This window comes from Nycticebus coucang, chromosome 6 (assembly GCF_027406575.1).
Source record: "Nycticebus coucang isolate mNycCou1 chromosome 6, mNycCou1.pri, whole genome shotgun sequence".
In the NCBI taxonomy this organism is placed as follows: domain Eukaryota; kingdom Metazoa; phylum Chordata; class Mammalia; order Primates; family Lorisidae; genus Nycticebus; species Nycticebus coucang.
Window position 1 is genome coordinate 126,685,943 of NC_069785.1, and position 16,019 is coordinate 126,701,961.

At 39.9% G+C, this 16,019-nt stretch overlaps 1 non-coding gene across 1 annotated transcript; it reads right to left on the reverse strand.

The window, feature by feature from the left end:
* Positions 1-4,241: 4,241 nt before the first annotated feature.
* On the reverse strand, positions 4,242-4,348 carry LOC128589312 (U6 spliceosomal RNA). The gene has a single exon (XR_008380907.1). It is a non-coding gene; the product is annotated as a U6 spliceosomal RNA (small nuclear RNA).
* Between the last annotated feature and the right edge of the window lie 11,671 nt (positions 4,349-16,019).

The following is a 16,019-nucleotide window of genomic DNA, read 5'->3' on the forward strand; positions in this document are numbered from 1 at the left end:
GCAAATTGTCTTACCAGTGAAAAATCCTCTGCCTGTCCTCCCCTTTCTTCCTGGGACAAGACTTCAGTTCTTTCTCTCTGATTCATATCCTGAGGAAATTAACATAACACAAAATGGCTGTGCGCAATAAAAAATGTCTCCAATCTACACTTTAAGAATGTAAGTTCCTTTTAATTCAGATATTCATCGTCTTCCCAAGGAAGTCTTTCCTTCTGAAGAATTTAGTGCCATTTAAGATAGGTAAAGCAGGCAGAATGCCATTCGTACAATGAACGTTATGTATTAAGTCCTTTAGCCAAGGGATCTACAAAGTGCACCTGCCCTGGCAACAGTTTTAAAGATAGGAATTAGCAGAGGAAAGAACTAAAGTTTATTTAAGCCCACTGGCGTCAGGTATACTCAATGTTCTTCTGTAGCAGCAGTTAACATTAATTGAATGTTTACTAGGTATTAGGCACCATTCTGAGTTTTTCATGCATTATGTCATTTAATCCAAACAACTCATGAAATAAATCTTATTATGGACCCTAACTCACAGATGAGGGAAATGAGACTCTGACAGATTAGCTGATTTGCTCAGGATGATATCACAAGGAAAAGGCAGAGATGGGAATCAAATGCAGGTTCAGTATTTTCATATAACCTACACACATCTTCCCATATACTTTAAATCATCTCTAGGTCATTTTTATAATACCTAATACAGGGTCAGTATTACCAAAGGGCTTAAACTTCTAGCTCCTCTTCATTTAGTCTTTTAAGAAAATGTAGATATACTATCTCTATTATTTACATAAGAAAATGGAAATTAGAAAAGATAACTTGATCAAAAAAAACAAAGATTATTGATATTTTAGACCTGCAATTTGAACTCAGGTCAGGTGGACTTCAATGTTCATGCTCCAGCCACATCCAAAGAAAACTCAGGAGATGTGCAGATATTCTCACATTTACTCCATGCAAAGTATTCTTACGTCAATTCAAATAGACTGATGCCGACTCTGTGCAAAAAACACCACATGCAAAATTTTGAAGACAATATGAAAGAATTAAATATATTCTACCTGCCTCCAATGAACTTTAAATTCACATCTATGGTGCATCTTAGAATGGGTACAGGCAAAACTTACTAAATGCAGAATACAAACGCCTGCATACAATAACTAAGAAAATGCCATGAAGGCTACGTTGAATTTTGATGAGAATATTTCAGATTGTATATGAAAGCCGCACATTGTACCCCTTGATTGCACTAATGTACACAGCTATGATTTAACAATAAAAAATAAATAAATAATAAAAATAAATAAAATAAATAAATAAATAAACTCTAGTTGGCATAGAAAACAGCCAGATGAATGGACGGAGGTCAGTTGCAAAGCGCTTTGTTACTATAGATAAAATAACATCCTATGAACTGAATAAATTCTGAAGAGATGTTGGAAGAAGCAGTGGTTAGAGAAGAAAGCTGATCAAGGAACTCTTAGAGAAAGGAGAAAATGATGCATATGGTGAGTTGAATTGATCTCATTACCTCCCAGCTTCCTGGATATTTTGTGAGTAGAGAGAAAATAATACTTTGGAGTGCCTATGGAAAGAAAATACAATCTTAGCACTTATTGGAAAGGCTCTATTAAAGCCATGGCTCATCATTGCAGAGTCATGGAAAGGGTGAAGGAGAGGAAAGGATTTTTCTGTGATGACAGTTAAAAGTACTAGTGATTACTCTTTCCGTTGGCTAGTAGGTTTCCATAGGGTCTTATCAAACACAAACGATAATAGTTATAAATCAAACCCACACTCATCCCTTATAAAGAAAACTGGCCAAGGACAGGGAGAGTCAATTTCAACATTTTCAAGGGATTTTTCATGAGATCTATTATCTGTCCCATCACAAAGGTGAAAAAAAATCTGAATGATTATAATATTAGAAAAAGAGATTTACTGGATGGATGTATTCCATTGCTGGTTGCTTACTTCAGCCTTCCTCCCCCACAGTCCTCCAATTTAATAAAGAATGGGTTGTTTAAAAGAACCTGTGGATAGTAAATGTGTATTCCCAATTTGCAAGATTTATCTAAGATATGTTCAACTTTTCTTCGATTTAAGGCAAGAATTTCAGCCTCCAGGAGAACTATTTACTAGGACTTCTCTAAGAACAGTATTTTCCTTCTAATGAGGAACAAGAGATGTTCAAGATGTGAACACTCAAGTTTTACTAAATAAAACAGTTCTGAAGCAAAAGGACTTTAGAAAGCTGAGTTCAAATGTTTTATTTTATTTTGCAGCCTTTGATATGCTCATGTACATTATGTATCTCCAATGGGGACTTCGTCAACATTTCTTAAATTCTGAACTTCCTTATTTTGTGGAACTTGTATTGATATCTCATAGACTTCACAGTCCAAAAAAGAAGCCTTGCTCTCCTTCCTTATGTAAGTTTTAGAAAGACAGCTCTTAGAAGTATTAGATTCAGATGGATGGAATAATGGGAGGAGAGAGAGGACTAGTAATGGGCCATGACTTTGACCCTGTACCTGGGAGTGATGCGGCCCCTACTTCAAGGCTCCATGAATTCATTGTGGAATAAGAGCAAGTGACACATTGCTAATGTCTCACTCAATGCTTTGCAAGGCCATGATCACAGCAACGTGGAAGAGAACTGGAGTCACTCTTTCTAGTAATGATCAGCTCAATGTTGGTGTACATGGGGAATAAGGAACATAAAGCAGGGTTGTTTTTTTTTTTACCCCAATGGAGAGAGAGCTGAGTCTACCTTGAGTCTCTTCCAGCTCCTCAATTCTACGATCGCTCTCTGGAACTGAAGGAGTGCGTGGAATGAAGGGCTATTTCCCCTATGTGCCTAAACACACTGTGTCAATTAAATTCTAGTCTATCACCCACAGACTTTGAAATGCACTCAAAAGAGTTCAGATTCCACTGGCACGTCATTCTGTATCTATTATGTGTACTTCCCTGCCTCTCCCCACATCTGACCAGCATATAAGATTGGCTCGTGCAGAATATAATGAAATCATATTTCTGTATAGATCACTTGCACAAATGTGACTTTAACATGCCACCATTGCTTATGACTATTTCAAGAAGGGGAGATGGAGACACTGAAGGAAAAGTGGGATCTCCTAAGAGTTCTATTTCAAGAAGGAAATCCTCAGATAAAACTTGGGTCTGCAAGAATGCCATTTGCTTAGTAGAGAGATCACCTTAGTATCAGAATACCCAACCACTTAATATCACATGTACAGCTGAGTGAGACCCTGAAGTGGCATTTTTCTGCCCTATCCTCAGTCAGAACGGTATAAAAGCCCGCAGTCGACTCATTAAAATGCATTTTCTAATAGTATTAAACAAGATTTTTAGACAGTAAGTTAAATAAGTAAAATTAACATACTTCTTAATATAAATATTATATCTTTCTGTGAAACTACATTATACATCTTTTTCTAGCTTCCAAATATCCTTATCAATTGAAAATTCTCTGTTTTGTAGATAAACAGGTTTAAAGAAAAAATTATGTTTGTAGAGTGCTTTACAGGTTACTATTTTCATTTACGTGCCTTGTTTTAATGTCAGCATAACTGTGAGAGATGAATTTTAATGTCTTCATTTCATGATGTAGGAATTAAAGATTGAGAAATTATTACCAAAGCTAATACTTGGCAGAGTGAGGCTGAAACCCAGACTTTCTGATTTCAAATTTAGTGTTGTCAACTCTTCATGAAATGAGTCAGAATTCATATTTGCTGAGAGATTTCCACTTGGTGATCCTAAGCTTTTCAAAATTCCTAGTGCCTTGTACCACAATGTCTTCACTGGAAACTGTCTTATTTCACGTGTCTCTGTCTTATCTACCCAACTCAAACATTAAGGCTTTGATTAAGTTTCAGTTTTAGGCCTCCCTTGACCTCATATGCTGTTCTTAGTGCAAAGAATGCTCTGTCCCTTCAGGCCCCACACAACTTAGTCAACAGGGCTCAAGCCAGGGGTGGCCCATCTGCTCAGGAAGGAAGCAAATTTGAGAGGATAAAATTTACCTGGACAGAAGAGCCAACGACAAAGTGGAAGGAATTGACGGAGTCCTCAATTCTGGCAATTTCTGGAGGCTGGTGCACCCTAGCCCGTTCCTGGAGTTTGGTTTTCTAACTAAATTAAATTAAGGTGGGTTTCTGTTGCTTGCAACACAAGATTCCTGACCAACACTAAGTTCTTTTTTTTTTTTTTAAAATATGGAACGCTTCACGAATTTGCGTGTCATCCTTGCGCAGGGGCCATGCTAATCTTCTCTGTATCGTTCCAATTTTAGTATATGTGCTGCCGAAGCGAGCACCAACACTAAGTTCTTAAAAACATTTTTCTGTAACATACACAAAGAGATAGGCCCAAGTGGATACTCAAGTTTTTATTCCTCAGATGGACCTTTTCCGATCATTTTGTTCAACCCCTTTATGTAAAGATGGAGATGCAGTCTAAGTACCTTTTCCGAAGCCACTTGTCCTATGTACAACAGATTTCACACTAGAACCTGAACTTTTTTCCCAGAACGGCATCCTCTCCACCAGGCACTGTTCCCTCTACTGTGTGCTGCCAAATTAGCCCCCTCAAGGTAAGAGGTGATTGTGGGATTCACATTTGGTCAACAAAAAATGAAAATGGACCAAAAAAAGTTTCATGCTATGACTCTCACGTTACACTATGTTTTAAATTTTTTTTCATTAGATTAACCAATAGCCCCTGACAAGCACCTGCCTGTATGTTAGGCAGCCATTTTGAAACTAACAAGACATGCTCCTTGGCCTCAAGTAGTTCACCAAGAAGAGTAAGGAAGAGTACAACTTACCAAAGCTCCTATACCCTCAAACTGGCAATTTGGGAGAATATGTACTTATTGCCTTTGTGCTTACCAGTAAGACCCTTTTCAATCAGTTACGAGGCGAATGAAAATGTCAGCTCTTAGTTTTATATCTGCATTTGAATTCATTTTTAACCAACAGTGGATATTATCCAGATGGGCCAATTGAATATGGCACTAGAGTTTAAACACACATATATACACACACACATTATAAGTCTCCAAAGATAATAATTTTTCCCACCAAGTCTGTTAAAAGAATACACTCTAGATTCTAAGTTGTACCATAAAATAGAAGGTTCAAAGATCTTTTATTCAAGGCCAGGCAGCATCACTACCTGAAAGGAACTATACTGTTCAAGATGAGTATGTTTTTATGCATTTGTTAAAATAATGAGCTTTAGAATTTATATTAAATTTCCAGACAGGCCTAGAGGCAGGATTACCTTAAGTCACCTTGAGTCTCTTCCAGCTCCTTGATTCTACGATTGCTTACACTGGGTTTCTCCAAGCCTGTGATGGGCTGAAGAGCTATTTCTGTTCTAGTTCTTTTCCGTATATAGGTCAAATCCCATTCCAATGAGTACCATAACAACAGCCACCTCATGGCCTGGTTATTTTAGCACATAAAATAAGAATCAAATCTGACCTCCAAGCCAAAGTTGGCTGGCTATTACAGAATTTGACCTGAATATTATTTAAGCAAAGAGGTAGGCAGTGTCTTAAGTGTTTATCTTTATGGAACTGGACCATTGGAGAACAGTCAGACTAAAGGTACAGGAAGTTTATCAGTGAATCCAAACCACGATGCTCAGAGTCTACATCAGTGACTCTGCCTGCTTGCGATGGATACTGCGAAATCTGGATATCTGAGGACTTGACACTATGAATCTCCATGTAAGAACAGTATCCAACTTACATCTGTTCACTCCAACCAAGAGTGAGGGCAATTTTCCCAGCTTAATTTGGGCCTATAAACAAGACCGGGCATCCCTGAGGTTTTGAGTTTTCTTTCTCCATTCTTTCCCAGAGTGCTAGATTCATGTTTCTTTTTGCATACATTTTTCTTGCTTAGAATGAGGTGCTAGTGGTATTCTCTTAAGTAAGGAACATGTCAAAAAAAGCAAATTCCATTGGGAAAGATATTTGTTTGATTGATTTTAATCAATATTTACCATCTGTGTTCTCTTGTTAGAATTTAAGTTCCACAAAAGCATGAAATCTCAGGCCTAGACCAGTACTTGGCACATAGTAAGTGCTGGTAATTATTTATTGAATGAATGAATGAATGAATAATAATGAATAGTTATAATTTAAGATTCAACTCTAATGCCACCCCTCCTCTCCCAAAGCAATTATGGGTCTTTCCTCTGAGCGTTTAGTACTATTTGCATTTCTCTATAACGATGCTTAACAAGATACCCTCCTTAGTGTTTATATCTGCTTTCCCAACCAAACTGGGGAATACTTTACAGCAGGAACTATATTTTATAATGCTATATTCTTTGTGCTTAAAACAGCAAGAGTCCAATAAATGCACATTGCTTGAATGGCTGAAAGAATGAATAAAAATGTTTCTCTCCTAAAAATAAATGCTAAAGACATGATTTAACATTATACCTCAAATTTTGCCTGGACTCCAGAGCCTTCCATGGATCACACTGAAAAAAGCCATGAGTCACTAGGCTTGGAGGGAAGGGGTGTTTGTTTGTGGAGGAATTTTGTTTCCCAACCTCAATGAATCACATGTATAATCACCCAAACTGCATCCTGTCTGGGGAAGTAACCAAAACCCCTATTTCTGGCCCCAATGGCTTTTTGGTTTTATGAGTAAATGCCACTGGCATGCCATTAAACAAATGCCCTCAGAAAGCCTTCAGCCAGTCCCATAACCTATAGTAGTCAGGGTCATGATGGAAAAACCGGCTGACAATTAAAGGACAAAATGAAGAAATTACCTTTCTCCTCTTGCCTCTAACAGGTGACCTGCCTCCAAGATCTTTTTAAAGACCTGATATACTCTATTCCAACTCACAGGTCTGATCATAAAATTCTCCTTCACGTAAATGGCTCTCACTATCCACAGCATGAAGATGAAACTCCTTAACCTACAATTCAAGGTTCTCTAAAACCTAGTTTTGACCTGCTTCTTCTATCCTATCTCCCTCCATTCCCATATAACCATAGGCTTCACATAGACTGGATAACTTTCCTCAACACATACAAGCCCTACACTTTGTTGTATGACTTTGCTCCCTGTTTCCTTCATTTTCTTGTTTTGTTTTGTTTTTTTTTGCAGTTTATGGCCGGGGCTGGGGCCAGCATATGGGGCCAGCGCCCTACTCCTTTGAGCTACAGGTGCCGCCCTTGTTTCCTTCATTTTCAATCTTCAAGTCTCACAAATAATATCTTCAAGTCTCCCGTATAACATCTTCTGCAATTGTCCAATAAGGAAGAATAACTTCTCCTTTGAGCATGCTTAAGATTTTACCTATACTCCCATCCCATTGTTTCTTTTTACAATTTATTATAAACACATATGTACATGTTTGTTTCTTTAATAAATCATTTCCTAAAGAAAATCTGAATCTTAGTCAATGTGATCCTCCTTCAGCTCCCAGCTGTACCTAGTGGACGCTCACTCAAAATAAAAGTTGGTTGAATACATAAATGAATTCGTTTGTTTAAATCCTTATCTTCGGCTTTGAATTTGCAGGAAAGGTTCTACGTCTTATTCCTCACCTCCTTTCCAAGAAAACACAAGTTTAAGAAAATCTTTGGTCTCTGCAAACAACCCTTGTTATCTACCTACAGATTTCTTTTATTTTTATTTTATTTTTATTTTTTGATGGGCATTTTTTTATTAAATCATAACTGTGTACATTGATGCATTTATGGGGTTTAGTGTACTTATTTGATATACAATGTGAAATGCTTACATCGAACTGATTAACACATCCATCACCTCGCTTACTTATTTAAAACTATTAAGAAAGGAGTATAATTGTCTTACCTACAGATTTCTAAGGCAAGGTCTTCATTCCAGCATCCTTTATCCTAATATTTAGCACCACATGCCCTACTTTGCTAATAGATGTCACAAGCTCAAGGAGGAAAATTTAATTTTGATATTAACTTGAATAAAAAAGAAATGTAATACAGGAACCACTGCTTCAAGAAGGAAATGTCTTAAAAGATAGAATATTCCAAAACCAAAGAGTTTTCTATATCTTCTGTTTCAGAATATTTATGCCCCAGTACCAATTTCAGGGTGGGTATGTTCCGTCAATATGGATAAGTGAGAGTTGATGCAATAAAGGTTGGGTTTTTTGGTTTGTTTATTTGGTTTTAATTGGCTACAGAGCACTTTGCTTTCCTTTCTTTTATTAGTATAACTGGTTATGAGAATGGGGATATAGAAGCAGACAAGGCTAAAATGACCCAGGCCAAGGTCAGATAAAGAGGGAACAGAACGTCAAGAGTTTCGCTTCCTCTGCTGTTTTTCGGCCATGACCACATTTGGGTGGATGAGAGAGACAGGTGACCACAGGTTGAGAGCCATCTCCTCCATCACCTCTCTGCAGGCTGTCATTGGGGCAGTGTTCTTCCTTCACTATAGGTCTTACAGGTCAAGTTCTTCTCACACCACCTCATGGCTCAATGGCTTTGAAAGAGTTTGCAATTCCTTCACCAGTTTAGTGAGGATGAGGATAATAATACCTATTACAACCTAGCACAGTCAGACTTTATAAATTCTAAAGTGCTGCTCAAATGTTAGTTGCTACTGTCAATTCAAAGATGACTATTTTTTTTTTCATTCTCCTACATGAAGGGCTAGTGAAAAATTTTTTCCAAGGGCCTGATAATAAGTATTTTAGGGTTTGTAAGCCATGTGGTCTCTGTTGTAACTACTCAACTATGCTTTTGTAGTAGGCAAGCAGCCATAGATAATATAAAAATGGATGGATGGGCCTTGTTCCAATAAAACTTTATTTACAAAAACAGGTGGCAGAACAGATTTGGCCCATGGACCATATTCGCAAATCCCTACTCTATGCCTTTGGTACGAATGAAACACCAGAGGTAGAGAGGAATATCTAAACTCCCTTTGGAACAAAGAATGGTATTGTTGAGTTTTGTGAAGAATTGTCCTGAGACTTTTACACAAATACTCTTTAAAATTAGAGTTTTAATTTTTGTTATCATCATCATCTGCATCATTACCATCATTTTAGACCTATCAAGAAGTGTTAATAAGAGAGGCATAAAGGAACCCTAGTTTTCTATATGTACCACTTGACCACACTCTCTTCTGGGAAAGACAGTTTTGATTATTGTTAACGAAAATATCAATCATACTTGTGGTGAAAGGTCGCTACATTTCTTAACAAATTGGTCCTTTGAGCAAGATGAATTTTAATGGATTGGTTTATTAACCTAAAGGTTGAACCAGACTGAGAGTAACTGAATGATTTGTTCATAATTAGTATTATTTATAATTATTTTACTTGGGAAAAAATATCACCTTAAATGTCAGGATGTTTTTAATTGCTTCAGATGAGATTCAAAATAATTGACTTCGCAAATGTATTTTAAAAAACTCATTTAAAAATACTTGAAGCTGCTGACAGTCTGTCTTGAAGAGGCAAGATATTGATATTCATGACTAGAAACAGGGCAGAAATCGATCCATGATTTTTTTTAACCAGATGAATTGTGTATTGTGGTCACTTCTGGACTCTAAAATAGATAAAATGCTGATATAGACTGATATGTTTGTTTCTCTCCCCACTAAATCGGCTGAGTGAGTATGCTGTGTGAATGCTGGTGTGTGTTTTTGCTCAGATACGTATGTATATCTGCATATGTTTTGTATTAAAAGAGGAATAAGTACATTCTTAAAAGAAGGGACACATAAATATGCATGCATACATACATATATATTCATAGTTTTAGGAAAATATAGTCTGTATACCCATTGTGCCTCTAGGCATGTGTTTCCAATAGGATGCTTTTTGAAGATAAGTAGGTGTCTGACTTAAACTTGGCACCTCTATAAATATTTGATTTATCAATTGATTGGCAGAGATGAAAAAAAGCAGGAGAATGTATTAGCAACTGGAGAAAGATGGCTTTTAAAATAATTTAAATTGTGAAATATGGGTAAGTCACTAGGAAGAAACAGGCAGCATAATAACGATGATGGTACCTTAGAATGACACAGCACTTTCAGAGACCCAAACTGTGGATGAGAAGGTCTGATCTCACGTGCCCCTCACAGCTACACTTGGATGCAGACAGGAAGGGTCATAACAGCTTCATTTGACAGATGATGGAGAGAAGTCAAGGGATTTGCCCAAGGTCAACGTGTGTTCACCATGCAGAAGAGGCAAGATACTGATATTCATTACTGGAACCTGAGGGGTGGGGGTGTGAATGTGTCTACAGGTATCAAAGCCAACTTCAGTCTTCATAGCTAGACTCAACCAGCTAGACCCAGCACGCAGAACCCAATTTTCCATCTGAGACATTTCAATGAATTAAACAAGAAAATGACCCAGAAAAAATAACTCAGGCAGGGAGTACATAGCAAGGGGCTGATCAACAGTCTCCTGATGGCTCCTTCTGAGCACAGTCAGTAAGATCATGTGCCTGGGACACAGTGGGGCATCAACCCCAGCAGTAGTGTCTGGGACACAGACAAATCACTCACCCAGGTAGCCAGGCAGACACCATCGATTACGATCTGCATGTTTGAGAACTCAAAAAATGTCATTAAAAAAAAACATTTGATGGTGGCTAAAAGGGAAAAAAATCACAAAGTTTCCTTCTATCTCCCAACAAGTTTGCTCTGTAAAGTGCTATGGAAATAGGGAGTCATGTATTTAAATTTTTTCCAGAAATACTGGAATAAAATGAACATATATTATATATAACACATATCTTGTATTATCATACTTTCATTATATATGTGTGTGTGTATATATATATATATTCCTTCAAAGCACAATAGGCAAACCCCCTGCTGAGAGTTGTAAGGGTATATTAACTGATTAATTATTATGAATGCCATCTTTTATTTAGCTGGGAATTATAATCTATTAAGAGCATTTATTCACATTATCTTTCTCGATTTTCAGAAAAACCCTGTAAGGCTCATCAGTAATATATTATTATCTCCCTTTTACAGACAAAGGAAAAAGGAAACTCAGATATTTTCTTGCTGAAGCTAATCTCACCAAGAAGCAAAGCCTGGACTAGTCAGAAGAATTTCGGACTCCTAGTCCATCCCCTAGAGCAACAGTGGAAGACCTGAAGGAAGAAAGGGGAAGTGTGCCACCCTGGTCCAGAGGAGAAACCTGAAAATACCCCCAGACCGAAATTCCTTCCAGTTTAGGTCAAAGGCTGGAGTAGGTGTGACTCCATGACACACGACCAGAACAATCAGAGGCACTTTCAGGCACACCTACTCACTTGGAGTTTTCTTGTACGAGTGAGCCTTCCCTGTCAATCTCCTACCCTCTCATGTTTTGGGAAGTTTCTGGGGCGGACGAGTTGGAACCCACTTCAAACCAACTCAAGTCTCTGATTCAGTTCCCAAAGCCTCCCACCCTGCACTCCCCCGCTCCATGGTCAGCCTTTTACATCACACCCTGCAACCATTTTTTTTTTTCTTTTTCACTCCCCGAGCTCCTCCCTCCTTTCTCCCCTGATCTCCGAACTCCTCCACCACGGCCTCCCCCTTTAATCTCTGCTGACCAGCTTCTGTGTCTGCTCCACAGCTCCTGCCACCCCAGGCTCTGGGACCCCCTCTGTAGTCCTCTTGCAGTACCGACCTGTGTCCTGCAGTCACAGGCACCTCCTGGTTTTCCCTCCGATGTCTTGGCTCTGTTTGCTGCCACCGGCCTCCACCCAGGGCCTGTGAGCTGTGCACGTCTTCAAGCTCTTTGTTACTTTCCTCCTTAATTTATAATGCTAGGTAAATAACAACAATAAAAGATGATATCACCCATGGTTCTCGCCTGCAGCCTCCACAAGTGTTGTCTCAGACCCCAGCATTGCAACAAAGAAATCTCACAGTTGGGTGAGTGAAAATCAGTTGCAGGACAGGAGCAGAAAACTTCTGCGCTTCCAAAATTCCGCAGCCCCAGCTGCCCTCCGGGGGCTCCCCCTTGTGGAAGACGCGGGGCATGGCAAGGCAGTGCCCAGCTGGGACGGTGCCTCGGCCGGAGGAGGGCGGGGGACAGCTCACATCCCGCCGGAGTGGGGTGCCCCCACCCCCAGGGTGCGGGGTCCGAGTCCAGCCGGTGTGTGCGCTGCAGTGTGGAGGGCCTCTGTAATTCATCTGGGGAATAGCTCCGGGAGACAGCACCCTGGGTGCCCGAGGTCTTGGAGTCCAGGTGAGTGTGGTATGAGTAACAAGCTTGCGCAGCTTCTGCTCTGCAGAGGAGGTGGTGACTGGAAACCATTCGCCTCTGCTTCATGCCCTGACTGGCACGAGTGTATCACACAGTCGGACGTCCACATGGGGCTGCTCTGGGGAGACAGGCGTGGTCTCCACTGTCTGAGTAAAGAGGCAAGGTCCGTCTGTCCAAATGATGTGCTTTTTAGAGGAATAGGATCTCACCGTTCTAACACACCTGGCAGGTGGCATCATCCTCATCATCTAAGTAGCCCAAAGCTGCTTCTGCTGTAAGTTGTCATTGTTGTGTTTGTTACCCGTGGAGAAAGAGCCCCTGAAGGAGCTGTGTTCTGAAATGAATGGAGTTTGATGGTTTCAACTCCGTCCAGTCTGTGAACTTGTGGCTGTGGTTCACTACAGAGCTGCCACCAGTATCAGGAAGGTAGTGGAACTAAATAGATCTCAGTGGGAACCAGTTTGAGAATCAGTTTGCAGACATTAATATGCTGTATTTCTACTGACCGCACCCCCACCCGCACCGGAGCTCCCTGGCCAGGATTGCTTGAAGAGACCAGACAATGTGTCCTGGCCAAACGAGCTCTAGGCTTACACAACGGTAGACTTGATCCCTATCTGGGCCACTTATTCTATAGTCAATTAACAACTCTCACCTCGGTTTCAACATCCAGAAAATGGAGTTCACTTAATTTCACAATCGAAACAGATACGATGTCAAAATGAGGTAATATGTCACACCCTTCAGTGCCAGAAGACTATTGTCATTCTGCAAAGTTTTCTTACTTGGGTCCACTAACTGTGCTGGTCACTAAAAAGCTTCCCACCAGGCCTATTGGCTGCTTGCTCCATGTTTGACATAGCAAAGAATTCTCTCCTGCAGGCCCAGTCTGGGGCTCCCAGTCTGTCATGCCCAGCATACCCTGTTTACAGCCAGGGAGCCAATCAATACTCAGTGAGGATGGTCAGCGAGCATCGCTCCCCTTTCTTCCATAGACAGAGCAGAGTCTGAACACACAGAGCTGTAGGAGGTCAGGAATCCTGGATTCCCATCTCAGTTCCGTGGATTTTGCTTGAAACATTACTTGGTTGTGTGAGCCTCTGATTCTGCGGCAGCTTTTTCCTGAGCCTTTTCCTTAAAGGCAACCTAGACACTGCAAAAATAAAAACAAAAGAAAAGAAAAAAACCCATCAGTTTAAGCAAAAGGAGCTGTGTGTCACTTAAATAATGAGGAGGAGGATGAAGCTAATTGTTGATACTGTTACTGATCATGAATTCAATATTTCTCAGACCTCTCTTGGGTCTTCAGCTGGATATGAAAAAGCTAAACTGCATTGAAGATACTTCAATTTTGTTATCAACTCAACAAGTAAAAAACAGTAACAAGGCTTTAGAGAATTCAAGGAAAGCTGCAAAAATAAAAGGATTGCCTTTCATGCCAATAGACCTAACGCTGAGGACCACTGTGAAAGATGGAATCAAAATCTCATAAAGGGAGTGGCAGGGGCCTGGAGCACATGAGGGACACGGAGTGATGGGTTGAGAAGCTGGAAAGTGAATGGGAGGGAAGGAGGATCTGGTCTTGTTCCCCTTTTGGACTGGTCAGAGCCTGCCATTCTGGGCCCCACACCAGGCACAATGGAATGCCCTGAAAATAGAGTGGCCAAAAGAGAGAAAGAGACTCAAAGCCGTGTCCTGGGGGATTTGGAAAACCAGGAATATTTAGCAGATGAAGATACAGCTCTGGATTGCTGTGTTCACATATCCAAGGGCTCTCAGGTAGAAAAGGGATGGAATTTGCTCTGCGCAGCTTCAGGGAAGCTCTGCTCCCATCAGGAGAAACTCCAAAGAGAATGATTTTTGGTTCACTATAAAAAAAATATTCTGCTGATTTAGTCCAAAGGTGGGAAGGTCACTTCCTGTCTGGAGAAGACTCTGAGGGCTCTGACACTGAAAGCTTTTAGGTCAAGGGAAGGGCCCAAGCACAGAGGCTGACTGGACTGAAATAATCTTGGGGATCCTGCTCATTTGTAGAGTTTTTGAGCCTATGAACAACTTGGGGTCCACAAGGAGGAACTAGATGAAAGAAGCACGTGAGATTCTCAGACAGAACATGTAAATCCTAGTAAGGGATTCACAGTCTAACACATTAGGTGATAAGTCCAAAGCTGTCTTCTCTCCTTCCCTGCAACAGGATTATTTATTTTAGTATCTTAGGTAATTCCAAGATTTAAGCACTTTCGTGGTGGAGCAAATGCCCTTTAGTATAGAAGAAAACACAAAGAAAAAGGCAAATCTTCTACTGAATGATCAGTTTAAGGAGCATCTCAGGTTTTAAAAGAGATGTTTAGATGTCATCTTATCAAACATTTAAATTCCTTCCATAACTTCCCTGATGGAATGGTCACCTGATCTCTGTTTGAACCTGGCCTTTGAAGTTGAATTGGTGGTAGGCCAATCTGACAGGGCTCACGAATCAGCAAAACAAATAAAAATAAAAATGAAATAAAATAATAAATAAATTTTAAAAAGAAGCAGCAAAATATGTACATGCAAAATGCATCAGAAATATATGGAAACAAAGGTAAAGAAGGCGGTACCTTCAGCGTAGTATCAGAGCATAAAGACAGAACCCAAAATTAATCAGAAGTTTTAACCGTCAGAAGTACAATAAATTTAAAAAATACCACCTCCAGTTTGAGGGACCACACTGGTGACAGATGGTACTGATGAAGAGCATAAGTGAAGTTGTTGCCTGGTCTGTGATCTTTGGCATCCATGAGTGAGCCTTATACTGTAGGCTGGAAAAACATAAAACTAGGGACAGGAGAAAGAAAAAGGGTACAGATTGCAAATGAATAAGGAAGAAATACCACAGAGCGATGGGCAGGGCTGGTATGTGGTATGTGTTTGGAATTGCTTGTGTGATCTGAGCTGGGACAGAGTTGCAAAAAGGTGTGCAGAGCTGGTGAGGATGTCAGAGGAGAAATGGAACATTCAAATGATTGAGCGGAAGGAACAAAGGGCTTAGGTGGAGGAAGAAAAAGAACTTAGGGATGAAGGAAAAGGGAGAGGAAGGGAGAGGATGAACACAGTGGTGTGTGCCTATAATCCCAGCTGCTGGGGAGCCTGGGGAATTTTATTTGAGCCAAGTTCAAGAACAGCCTGGGCAACATAGCAAGACCCCATCTCAAAAAAAAAAAAAACATAAGAGAAAAAAGAAGGGAGAAATATGAGAGCAGAAAGAAAAATTTAGAGGTAAGAAGATGTGAAAATAGAGCCTGCAGGGAGGTCCAAGATATCTGGGGCATTTCCAAGGTCATCTCAAGGTATCAAGAGGAAATGAGAGGAGGGAATAAGGATAAATGTTAAGGGGAAAGAAGAACGCAAGGCACTGAAGGATATTCTGAGTGGAAAGAAACAGAATGAAAGCCACAGTCAGCATAAGACTTGGTTTTTCCATTTCTCTGACCCTCACTTCTCAGGCAAGCACAGTGAAGGGTACCTTCCTGGCTGCAGAAGGCTGTTAAGTCATTGGGAATCTCTGAATCCATCAAATGTTGACTAAATGCCTTCTATGTACTCAGATATTTGATAGAAATAGAAACCAAAATATTAATTAAAAATCCATGCTGTAAAATGTCCCAGAGTAATCTCAATTACTATCAGTCAGTTAACAATCATTTTCTCGGAAACTACTATTGGCTAAAGACCATGGTAAATGCTAGGAA